Consider the following 10,254-nt stretch of genomic DNA (forward strand, 5'->3'; position numbering starts at 1 on the left):
CGAAGCTGAAAGTAAATTTTCAGACATGAATTATGAAGGACTGCTCCGAAATTCGGTGAAGGCGTCAGCCCAAATATCCAGTGGAACCGAATCTCAGCGAAGATTATCTTTATGGGTCTTCTTGCAGGATAGCCAAATGACTTCAGTCGATTCTGCAAACGATGTGCCAACCATCTCCCCTTTTAAAACTGAGCTTTTGGTTAAAATGTTTCATCTAGCCATCCTTCAGAGTGCATTGTCCTCCCGAGCAGATGTTTTACGGGGTCTAACAGATCGATCTTGCACGATATTATGACGTCATTTGTTAACCGGTACCTTCTGACAGTTCTACAGGTGGTTGATTGGTGATGACCCACGTGATGACCAATTTGTCTCAGTGACATATACCTGCTTCCCTCATTCCAAAAATGTGCCATCCGATTGCAATTAAGGCTTGCGGAGGGCCCATAATTTCCATGTGCAAGACACGTAAACCTGATTTGTCAAATAAAGAGCTTTATCCCACGACCGGTCGTTTTTTCCCCTTGATCTTTAGGAATTTGTATATCACATATTATCAAAAGTGTGGCGATATTCATAATATCATATATGCGATAAATAATAAAATCACAATTTCCATGACGTTGAATAAATCACGTATTGCAAATTAAATCTTTTTATAGGTGGATGCAAAAAATTACTGAAATGCTTAAAAATAGCAGAACTTTTAAACTTTTTTTAAAAACAAAAATAACATGTACTTTGATGTTTACAAGACAAGCGCTATAACCTCCATCCAGTTTTTGTTAAACTTACACATTGCATAAAGATCAAGGCTCCTATTGGTTTTCAATGTAACATGTCAAGGTCAATGGAAAGGAAACTCCATGATTATAATAATAATAATAATATCCTTTATTTATACAGGATTGCACAATTAGTTGTATAAACTAGTTTACATTGTGGTCCTGTCTATAACATATATACATATCGAGAACATAATATATCACAAAGCATGGAAATATCACAATTTATATACATACAGATAAGAACTAAATGAAAAGAGACAATAAACACACGAGTATCATTGAGTGTCAAAATAATGTTTTAGATAGGCTGATTTAAAAGACGTGGTAGTTGTACATTTTCTTATAAAATCTGGTAACGAGTTCCATAAAATTGCTGCTGAAATGATAAAAGATCTTTTAAAATATTAAAATGATTCGATCATCGTGGACATCATTCATAAAAATATTGATTCCTACAAGTTTTCAATGGCTACTGGAGGAAAAGTCGGAAGTTTTTGTGTACAAAAATCAAAGATGCTGAATTTTCTTGTAAACTGGATTCCCGTTTCGTTATGAATTTTGTTTTCAATTTTAGTGACGCTTACAAAGAAATACTGTCTTAATTACGTCGTGATCTTCGTTACTACTGATTTAAAGGTTTAATATAATAGATCAAGGTCGAACTTGGATATAGGTTACTTTTCACAAAGATCTGCGTTAATTCTCAAGGTTAAATCAATGGTGGTATATTTGTCATTGGTGTAGACTCCAAAAAATCCATATGTATAAGATATTCAGTGTTTCCATTGGCATTTGAAGACATGTTATCTCACACAAGCACATTGGTTCCTGATTTTGTCTTGGTTTAAAGGTCAAACAACATGGTAACTGGAGCGATCCGTGGTCCGAGGTCAAAACACACACACACACACACACAGAGAGAGAGAGAGAGGGGGGTAGGTAAAATTTTGAACTAGAAAGGTACCATTCGGCGCGGACATCCATGAAAATTGTAGTTTTTAAAGTGAATTAACCACTTTGTTGTTATATGCCAAATAAACATAATGGACTTACTCCTTCTAGACGCCTGACCCCACTTTTTAAAATAAATTCTGCTTCATAGCAATAAATCGAAGTTATGGCAAAACGTATGTTGATGTTTTAAGACATGTACGTCATTTAATTTTCCTGAAAGTTTCTACTACATGAAATACCTTTGCATGCAACATTGTCGGTAATATTAAATACGTGTAAGCAAGTGACTAATCCACATGTTCAAAAAATGTTCATTTTTAACCTGGAGTTTAAATAGTAGTAAAAAACCCAACGTGTTTTCTATATATATATATATATATATATATATATATATATATAAAACTGTTTCCCAGAACTCATACAGTTTACCCAATAGACAAATCATCTTTTGGAAGATGATTGATGGTGTCCTGTAGATGTGCAATGTGGTTTCAGGAATTTCATTTTCACCCTGGGGGCCAATTAAGGGTTGAAAAACGTTTCAAATGCTTCTAATAGGCTTTTGTACTCACCTATAAGTCATTAATCAAATATATATGATCTTCCCCTCCTGCTCCCACTGGGTTTCTCGCCGTTTCTGTTCCGATGCGAGTACTTTACCATAACGACTTGCTCCGACCATAAGGACTTGCTCCGTTTAAAAACAATTGTAAAAAAGATACTATCTTTTAAAATGTAGCATTGTTTACTATTTTCTACGGCATCAAGTCCTCGTGTTCCAACGTAAATATTAGTAAAAGTATTAAATAAAATAATAACATGTGATAACAACTTTCAATGCTTGAAAAACTTTAAAAAAAATTTCATTTAATATTATATTTTAGATACAATGTACTTTATCATGAATTCTTACCGTGGCAGTTTTACTTAAGTGACACGACACTTATGGGGTACCACCCATACTGTTTCCTTGATAATCTATTTCTTCGCGTCCAACCATACGCAAATCGTTCCTCGGTACCTCCCATTACTCCCATTGTTTGTTTTATAACTTGTCCTTTTTTAAGATCAAGTTCTTTGCTACTTCTAGCTTTGTAACGTGTCGTAGCAATAACTCGGATGTTACGCATTGTACCAATATCGTCGTTCATCTCTGAATAATCTCCTTCCGCTTGTCTGCAGGGATCGTTGTCTTTAATTGTCTTAGTTGGTTCTGCCTTATCAACACAAAATTCTTTGACGGGGAATGGACTTGGCAGACGACAAGATGATTCGCCTGGTAGTTTTATTGTTTCTATATCATCTTCATGATATTCAGTCACTAACGATGAAGGTAATTTCATAATTAGTGGGCTTCTCAGAACTGTATCATAATTGGGAAACGTGGCTGTTGTGTTTTGGGCACCGTGAGGGCTATTTTTCTGTGGTGGATTTTGCTGCTGATGGGATGTAGAAGGATGTGATGGGACCATTTGTCTCTTACTGGTCTTTGTTCCCTCCTCTTTAACATTCTCCGTGTGCACAGAAGGATTAGTCACTAAAAATACATCAATCCCCGTACCGAGCCCCGCCTTCTTAAGTCTAGCCCTTTCTTCTGTTTGAATCCAGTTCTGATTATGAATTGAAAGAATATCAATCTCTTGTTGGTTTTGGAAGCATTCAAATGTCTCACGTGCATTTTCACGAATGAGGTCATATTGCGGAACGATATTTTTCACATACTGTAAAATCACATCAGGAATCCTACTAAACCTGCTTTTGTCTAATTCCTTGAGTTCCCGAAACATCATCTGAAGGGTTTTCTTCTTACTAATGATTAAAGACTGTAACTTTGCCTCATCTTCAATACATAATGCAGAACATGTTTCAATGTGTTTTCGGATATCAGACATCTCTGTGTTCCAGGAATCTAACTTACGCGCGCTCTTGGCAGAATGTCTTTTCCTGTTCTTGGAAAGCTTTCCTTCCAACTTGATTAAAAGGGCTTTCATGTTGTCTATTGAGTGCTTCTGTTTCATGAGAGCGTTTTCCAGATTTTCCCGCTGTGTGTTGTACGATTTAAATTCTTCTTCTATTTCTGTCAATCTTTCCTTTTCCAGTCGGGTGTGTTGTAGGACTTTCTGATAGGGGCCACTACTGGCCATGAGTTTATCATAGATGTTTCTATGAATTTCTGTCAAGGGGTCTTCATCCCCAGACGAGGGTGATTGGAATAGATTGCCGCCAACATTTTTAAGCAATTCATTTGGATAGCCTTTCCTCCAATTTTCAATCTCTTGCACATAGGTTAATTTTGCTTCAGCGCGAATCTGTATTATCCGACCTACAGTCTCCTGTAGATGAATAGTGTGTTTGTTTTGCTTAATAGCTTCTTCTACCAAATAAAAATCAATGGTATCAGCCATGGTTAACAGCCAATCGGGTTAACAGCAACACTAGTTGACTAATGGTGACGAAACATAATTATGACGTAGAACTATCTATGACGTCAGTCTCATAAATTGAACATTCGTAGTCTGGTCCCCGCCTCCGCCACTCATTGATCATTGGTTATTGGGAATGATCAATGAGTGGCGGGGGCGGGGACCAGACTAACGAATAGTAAGCAAACGAACTCTGGCGGAAGTTTGATGTTTTTTTTATGTCAAAATTATCAATATGGTAGCACTCGCGCCGTTTTATATATAAACACTTTACTATATAAGGTTACATATCAATTTGACAGACATTTTATATTCTATCCATTTCAATATCAATCTTTTAAAATGCGATTTATTAAATATAGACCATAAAATAGCTTGAATATTCACATATTTATTTATATGGTATGCATGTGTTCATATGGTACGTGTGGTTATTTTTAATTGTATATACTATAAATATGCTGTCTCGAACACTTAGGGTATAAGACTGCCAGTCTCATTGACTTGGCTCAGGCAACACTCCTTGGTATACCCGCTGTGTTTGTGAAACATTTTATAATATTGTTTTACTTTACTTCCCATATAGCACACTTGTAGAGCACACTTTCAATCAGTATTGTGATGAGCCAATTCAATACATATATGTCAATGTAGAATGTAAATAGTGCACATGTGTATATTGTATCATGTAGTTATAATGTTTTTAAACAAAACTGTTAGAATTATATATGCCCCCTGAGGCATCTTGATTAATGAATAAATAAGATAAAAATATATTTACATAAATATTGTATGTAGACAGGTAGGCCTAACGAAAGCGTGGTATATTGTTTAACGTCCCGTTCGAGAATCTTTCACTCCTATGGAGATGTTCATGGGAAATCTTATTCAACCTTGGCATGTCAAGTCGTTTTTCGGGGGGTGGGGGTGATAGAAGTAGTAGGAAGTTCACTCGTATAAGATTATTGACAAGCAAAACAAATAAAAATTGCGGGGGGAGGGGGGATTTAAGTTCCTCATCAGCTTTAACTGCTTCAATTTTCCATCAGTCTTCGATATCTTAAATTGGGGGAAGGAGGTCATCCTTCACTACAATTCAATTTTTGAATTCATAACTTTCAAGCGAGCTTACATTCTTCTCATTCATCTGATAATAAAACGGCTGTGTACATCTAATATCCACTTATAACATTCAAGATATCGCTAGAACAAAGCACGGTTACAGCTAAGATGATTGATCAATTCGTTTCTGTTGTGAACATCGCGACATACGATCGCGGAGAGTGAATATTGTGTACTTTTCCCAAATCTTTCTTAGTGCCCGACCCGATTCTTATTGTCCGACCCGATTCTTAGTATTCGGTTTTTAGTGTTCGAATACCCGGCGTGGTTATTACGGATTTGTAAATGATACTACGAACAAGATGTACAGGAAAATAGTATATGCTACGCATGCTATACATTTTCCCCTGCCCCTTAAAGATCGACTTTGAAATCGCTCCACCAGAGATTGAAAAAATACGAGAAATTGCATTGCTTAGTCTTTGAACTACACGAACAAAATTCTTGAAATAGAGTTGGTCCGGATAATTCCACACATTGTGGTAATTAAAATAAAAAAAAAAAAACAGACTTGCAGCATATAGACAAAAAACAAAACAAAATTGAGAGAGAGAGAGAGAGAGAGAGAGAGAGAGAGAGCCCCAAGAAGACATAAGTTGCAATCTAATTAATTAAAAGAGAGTGTTACACCGAAGCGGGAATGTTCCCTAATCATGGCGTATTTGCCTTTTAAATACCTGTAGGATTCCCCAGTACTAGGGGCAAGCCTAATACATTTTAGTGTCAATACAATATACATGTGGTCTAAACATAATTTTTGAAAATTAAAATGTCTTTTTTCCCCCCTGAGTATCAGATACAATGTATATGGTTATACATGTTACGAGTGTATCAAATATTTAATATTCTGTACTACTACAGTCTAAAAGCTCTTACATGTACACTCTATGTATCATAATTCGACTACAACCAACAGTTGGCAACTGTACATAACTCTGACCTCAAAACAAAATATGGGAAGTTTATTGTGCATTAATAAAATTCAACATACATGTACATGTAATTCGAAGTACATGCACCTGATAACATTGATTCACCATTATAGCAATTTGCTACTGGAATACATATCATCTTATCCACTCAAACTGTTTGACGGTTATTTACCTTGTTTGGCCTTAAAGTTTTGGAAAGTTCACAACGGTTTTTCATAAAATGCACCATGCCTTTGTCAACACCTTTCACTCAGAAAAACACACAAGTTCTTGTTATTTTTTTTTATATTAGAAGATCTATTTGTAAGTTACGGATATCAGCTCATAAATTAATGATTGAAGTTGGTAGATATTCTGGATGACTAGGAATGAACGAATATGTAACAAATGCAACTCCGGTTTATTAGGTGATGCGATTCATTTTTTGATTAAATGTGAAAAGTTTGTTGATGAAAGAAAATCTTTTTGTGGTGCTATAGAAAAAACAGTTAAATTTTTTACCAAACTCAATAATGAACAAAAATTCATTTACATACTATGTTTTGAAGAGCCATCTATTCTAAATATAACTGGAAAATTTATTTTGAACAATATATGACACTGTATTTGTATATAACTATGTGTTATGTAATCACTTCTTTCTTTACTTGTATATATATATGTACATTATTTGTATGTATTTGAGGGCCCTTGATTGGAAAATAAAATGTTCTAATGTTAGCAACCTTGACTATTAACACACAAGTACCTCATGCTGTATTCGGTGTGTTTGTTGCGAGTCCTGTTCCCAAACTAAACAGTGTCCAGGTTGGAAGCTTATTACAAACTCGACACATTGTGATAAACAGAGATAATGTAGTGGAAATTTAAAACCGATGAATTGAAATAAACGATCAACCATTATCCCCTACCCCAAAAACTTAGGATTTAAAGGTTTGATTTCATTTCTAAATTTTGTAAGATAAGAATTTTCAGACAAATGTAAAACCAACTTCTCCGACTGCCCCCTTACAATACACGATGCAATACAACGCGCCTGATTATATTTATAACATCACATGATCTCTCCAGGTGTCTGTTTTTCTTCCCTAGATTACTTCTAAAATTCTCGGGATTCATTGTATTACAACTTGGACAGAAATAGTAATAAAATACGGCTGTAACCCCCTCCCCCTTTCCCCACCCCTATGTATATACAGGCGCGGATCTAGAAAATGTTGGGGGAGTGAAAGTGTATGCTCTTCTTTCAAACTTCCACCAGAGTTCGTTTGCCCACATTCGTAGGTGACGTAATGAGGCCTCGACGGGGAGTTTGGCTCTTCTTTCAGAGAATATCTAAGCGTCACTGAATATTATAACGTCACAATGTACAGCACGTCATAATGTCTACGACGTAACACATTCACCCTTGCGACTAAACATAAACATGCTTGCTTGGAGGCGATACGTTCGATAAAAGTAACGCAAATGGAAAATCAAAAGATGATTTCTGTAAAAGTTTTCCGTTCTATGGCAGACAACAAGGATTTGGAAAATGACTTTGTACCTTATGAACAGGTTAAGGACACCATCTCGAAAATTGAAGTTTTAAAAGCTGCAAATGCAAATGTCTCTTCATTCCTGCCTTCATGGGCTGACGATGAATATTTCATGCAGTTACACATGCCGAAGAAAATAAAGAAGAGAAATGTGTTTGAGACAAGTATGGAGACTGGAGAGGCAGTGCTGGAGAAAAAATCAGAAGACAAGACAACCATTGAGAGCGGACGGACAATACTGAATTATGCAAAGAACGGACGAATCACACATTCTGTTCCTGAGATCAGTGGCGAAGAACTTGATATGAAAACAGAGGATGTCGCAGCATATATCCTGAACATTGTCGAAAAGGCATGTGCAATAGATCTCCAAGATACAACATCCCAGAAACTAGACCAGGATGACGGCAGAGTTATGGTAGAAACAAAACACGTGAACACTTCAGATGCGAGTCAGGAAATGAAAAATGAGTGTCTACAGAAACCTGTTAAATTACAAGAATTAAAACAGAAAACCAAGCCATCCAAAAGTGGATTGGACAAACCCGGAGCGCTTACTGCATTAGAAACAGGGAAAATACCAAAGTTTATTCCCCGAAAGCTGTTTCTATCCAGTTTAGAAACCTTTAAACTTGCACCAGATACCCAGGATTCCACCAAGAACAAAGAAGAGAAGACCAAACCCATGAAACCAAGGCCTTTACCGAGTAGTTTCCTCTGCACCACGGGACTTTCTCCTGCGGAAGAACCCCGTGTGGCGAGATCGCGGAGAACATGGAGGGATCGCATTCTCAGGTTTCTTGGATTTAAAAGATAGACATTCTGAAAATTATGGAGATAGAAACGTGATTTTAAAGGATTTTTTGCATTTTACAAACGTATTACATGTATGTTGATGGTGTTCTGATATGTTGGTACTTTACAAACGTATTATGTATGTTGATGGTGTTCTGATATGTTGGTACTTTACAAACGTATTATGTATGTTGATGGTGTTCTGATATGTTGGTACTTTACAAACGTATTATGTATGTTGATGGTGTTCTGATATGTTGGTACTTTACAAACGTATTATGTATGTTGATGGTGTTCTGATATGTTGGTACTTTACAAACGTATTATGTATGTTCATGGTGTTCTGATATGTTGGTACTTTACAAACGTGTTATGTATGTTCATGGTGTTCTAATGTGGATTAAATTTGTTTTCTAACTGTTATACCTCTTGATTGTCCTCATTCTCACTCTAATACTGTGAAGCATTATGACGTCAGCACAATCATCTAAATTTAGTTAACAAATGGTGTACATGAGGCGGGCACTAAACAAAACTTTCCAAGTATTTAATGAATATAAAAGGAGCAAAAATCACCATTTTTGTATGACATATGACAAGATGTGTGTGTGCGTGTGTGTATGTGTGTGTCATTAAAATGTAACGTTTACATTTGTTCAAATTGTCTTAACCAATGCTTCTTGACAACACAATTATTAGCTGCTCAGGTGAGCCATAAGGCCCGTGGACCTATTTACTGATCTTACAAAATTGAATGCCTTTTGTTCATTATGTCATATTAAAAGAAAACATTAGTGCAACACTTATTCGGGCTAGCCATCAGACTATTTGATATGTTCTAAAGCACACACCAACGCACACATGTGTGTATATATAATTGGAAATTACTTCTATAGTTGTTGCTGCAAAACCATCCACTTTTGGAATCTCAGATTTTACATCATTAGTGGCCAAGAGGGTACTTATTTACATCATTAGTGGCCAAGAGGGTACTTATTTACATCATTAGTAGCCAAGAGGGTACTTATTTACATCATTAGTGGCCAAGAGGGTACTTATTTACATCATTAGTGGCCAAGAGGGTACTTATTTACATCATTAGTGGCCAAGAGGGTACTTATTTACATCATTAGTGGCCAAGAGGGTACTTATTTACATCATTAGTGGACGTGGATCTTGACCATTAATGATATAATTTTTGAATTATATCATTAGTGGACGGTAGGGTAGTATGCTAATGGTATAATTATATCATTAGTGGTCAGGATCCTGACCACTAATGTAACTTTATATCATTAGTGGGTATTGTAGCATTAATGGTTACTACACACATTTTCTAGAATATCAAGTTTCTGTTAGAATATCAAGTTTCTGTTAGAATGTCACGTTTCTGTTAGAATGTCACGTTTCTGTTAGAATATCACGTTTCTGTTAGAATATCACGTTTCTGTTAGAATATCACGTTTCTGTTAGAATATGAAGTTTCTGTTAGAATATCACGTTTCTGTTAGAATATCAAGTTTCTGTTAGAATATCACGTTTCTGTTAGAATATCACGTTTCTGTTAGAATATCACGTTTCTGTTAGAATATCAAGTTTCTGTTAGAATATCAAGTTTCTGTTAGAAACACATGTCTATGGTCCACGTATTGCAGCCCTTTTTTAAAGGACAGCAACTTGGGTTTTTTCCACAATTACTCTA

The sequence above is a fragment of the Ostrea edulis genome, chromosome 4 (assembly GCF_947568905.1).
Source record: "Ostrea edulis chromosome 4, xbOstEdul1.1, whole genome shotgun sequence".
NCBI classification, from domain to species: Eukaryota; Metazoa; Mollusca; class Bivalvia; order Ostreida; family Ostreidae; genus Ostrea; species Ostrea edulis.